At 45.4% G+C, this 3,087-nt stretch overlaps 1 protein-coding gene across 3 annotated transcripts in view; it reads left to right on the top strand.

The window, feature by feature from the left end:
* steap2 (STEAP family member 2, metalloreductase) overlaps positions 1-3,087 on the top strand; it is a 39,427-nt gene that overhangs the window by 1,980 nt on the left and 34,360 nt on the right. Inside the window, exon 1 of one of the 3 annotated variants that reach the window (XM_007576559.2) lies at positions 18-167. The exons of the other annotated variants lie outside the window; for them this stretch is intronic. The gene's annotated coding sequence lies outside the window, so the exon portion shown is untranslated. Of the gene's footprint in view, positions 1-17; positions 168-3,087 lie in introns of those variants that run through there. 3 annotated transcript variants of the gene reach the window in all.

Below are 3,087 nucleotides of genomic sequence, written 5' to 3'. Positions count from 1 at the left end.
AGATACATCTGCGTCCTTCAGAACATGGAGGCAGGAGGATGTATTTGTGCGAGCCTCTAGTGAAAGAAGTAGCATCACACTGCAGCAGCTGCTTTACATCTGTCATCGTTTCTCTTTAGTGCAAAGAATCTGCTGCAGCGGCAGAAGGAGGAGGAATCTGAGGGGAGGTCAGTTTTTAACCGTACTGATTGCAGTTTAGTGACTGCCAATGCTTTTCTGTCATGCAACGAAAAGACCTGTCACGGTGTCATGGAGCATGCTGGTTGTGGAAAAGCATTTTTAGTCCTATTCAGTCCAGAAGACCAGAAGAGGTTAGGCTTTAAGAACGAATAGTTTCATGTAGATGTTGTTTGGTACACTGCATTAATGATCTGCAAGATGCAGACACACCTAGGGCCAGGCACGTGCAGAGGGTGGCAGGGAGGGAGGGGGGCGAGGAGGGTTGGTGTAAGGGGCTTGAGCCCCCGCCCCTTTTATTCTTGATGGCCCAAGTGTCCTTTTTTATTTTATTTTTTTTCTGTGTGTCAGGAGGCTTGCTTGTGCCCCTCAACAATAACATTTAGCTAAATATAATAATTTAGCAAAAATAAACTAGTCTGGCTGCCCTCAGTCTCATAATGACTGAGGATTCTCAGTTCCTCTGCCTCCATGTTGTTCAGACACTGGGTCCATGGTAAGGTGGATGGCTGGACGTGCAGCAGTTGGTGTGCAGAGAGAAGAGCATGGGTGAAAGTATACAGCCTTGAGAGGAAGCAATGCTCATGGTCCGAGTCTCCATATCTGAAACAAAATGTTTTGCTCCAAGCTTAACAAGAGTGAGTCTGTCTCTAGAAAAGTTGTTCCCAGAAAATAATTAAAATAGTCTATAAACAACATGCAATCCATCCATGAATGGATTTTATGTTGTGTCAAGCCAGTTATTTAGAGAAAACAATGCACTGCATGTTTCCTCTTGTTTTGGTCTGCTGAAAAGACGGAGTCAAGAAGAGTTTTATAAAATCCCCTTTTATTGATTCAGATTTGTTCTAGTATATAAGATTTCTTTTTTTTTTTTGGCTGTGTGACCACAATAGTCCTATTTGTACAAAGACTGTACTATCAGGCATATGTCTGTTGATCTCAACAACTTATACTTATAGAAGATCTGCATCATCTTGCTACAAACCTTGAAGAATATTGTCTTCCTCAATAAGTGCAGTCTGCTCTGTCCCTTCTTATAGACCAGGAGTGGGGAATCCCAGTCCTCGAGGGCCAGTGTCCTGCAACTCTTAGATGTCTCCCTGATCCAACACACTTCAATCAAATAAGCTAAATCACATCCTTAGTGCTGTCAAGTTCTCCAGAGTCCTGATAATGACCTCATTATTTGACTGAAGCATGTCAAAGTAGAGTCGCATGTAAGAGTAGCATTACACTGGCTCTCAAGGCCTGGAGTTGCCCACACCTCTTATAGATGGTTTCACTGTGGCGTCTTCAGATGAACACCGAGGTATTTATATTCCTCAACCACCTCCACTTCTTCTCCCATGATGGGAATAGGATTTTTAGGATCTTGGCTTGTTCAATTGGTTTTTGTTAATTTCTGTCTTCCTTAGTTCCCGTTTTTTTATTTAAGATCAGCCATGTTTGTTTTACTTTGGTTCAGTCCTTTCTTAGTGATTCAAGTTTATTATGTTTATTGTTTCTAGTCATTCCTTGTTACTCCAGTTCATTTGTTTCTTAGGTCTAGTTATTCTTTTGTGTTAGATTCATTTTCTGTTCCCCTGTGTCACTCTTTCTTTCTTTCCTCAGTCTGCCTTCTGCTCTCTCCCCTCACACTTGTATCAGTTACCTAATCAGCCTGGTCCTTTGTTCCATTATCCACCCTCTCAGTACTTATGCACCTTTTCTCCTTTCACTCCTCGCTGGTTCCTTCCTGAGGTCTTTTGCATGATTTTGTGTTCATCATTTTTCATTAAATATTTTCATCACCTACTCCATACCTTTGCTGTTCTGCATTTGGGTCCACAGTCAAACTACCACACATCATAAGTGTTTAATCTAAACCTGATTCTTTTGAAATCTACTATCATCTCCTTTGTTTTGTTTATATTCAAGAGAGAGGAGATGATTGTTCCCATACCACACAGCGGTCCACCAGATCTCTGTATTCAGAGTCTTGTCCATCTCTGATACACCAGACTACTGCAGAATCATCTGAGTATTTCTGTAGATGACAGAATTTGGATTCAGGAAGAGCAGTGTGGTTTTCGTCCTGGTCGTGGAACCCTGGACCAGCTCTACTCTCTCAGCAGGGTCCTGGAGGGTGCATGGGAGTTCGCCCAACCAGTCTACATGTGTTTTGTGGACTTGCAGAAGGCGTTCGACTGTGTCCCTTGGGGGGGTTATGTGGGGGCTTCTCTGGGAGTATGGGGTACCGGGCCCTTTGATGTGGGCTGTCGGGTCCCTGTATGACTAGTGTCAGTCTGGTCCACATTGCCGGCAGTAAGTCGGGCTCGTTTCCGGTGAGAGTTGGACTCCACCAAGGCTGCCCTTCGTCACTGATTCTGTTCATTACTTTCATGGACAGAATTTCTAGGCGCAGCCGAGGTGTTGAGAGGATCCATTTTGGTGGCTTTAGGATCGCATCTCTGCTTTTTGCAGATGATGTGGTCCCATTGGCTTCATCAGGTCGTGATCTGCAGCTCTCACTGGAGCGGTTTCTCGGCCAAGTGTGAAGCAGCCGGGATGAGAATCAGTGCCTCTAAATCCAAGGCCATGGTCTTTAGCTGGAAAAGGGTAGAGTGCCTTCTCCGGGTCGGGGGGGAGGATGTCCTGCCCCAAGTGGAGGAGTTTAAGTATCTTGGGATCTTGTTCACAAATGAGGGAAGATTGGAGCGGGAGATCGACAGGCGGATTGGTGCAACGTCTGCAGTGAAGCGGGCGCTGTACCGGATACAAGCGGCCAAAATGGGTTTTCTCCGTAGGGTGAGAAGCTTGGTCATCCGGGAGGGACTCGGAGTAAAGCCACTGCTCCTTCACATCACCAGTTGAGGTGGCTCAGGCATTTGGTCAGGATGCCTCCTGAAAGCCACCTGGCGCTCTGGG

The sequence above is a fragment of the Poecilia formosa genome, unplaced genomic scaffold (assembly GCF_000485575.1).
Source record: "Poecilia formosa unplaced genomic scaffold, Poecilia_formosa-5.1.2 Scaffold410, whole genome shotgun sequence".
Lineage (NCBI taxonomy): Eukaryota > Metazoa > Chordata > Actinopteri > Cyprinodontiformes > Poeciliidae > Poecilia > Poecilia formosa.
The sequence above is the reverse complement of the archived record's forward strand: the minus strand, read 5'-3'. Positions and strand labels throughout refer to the sequence as shown.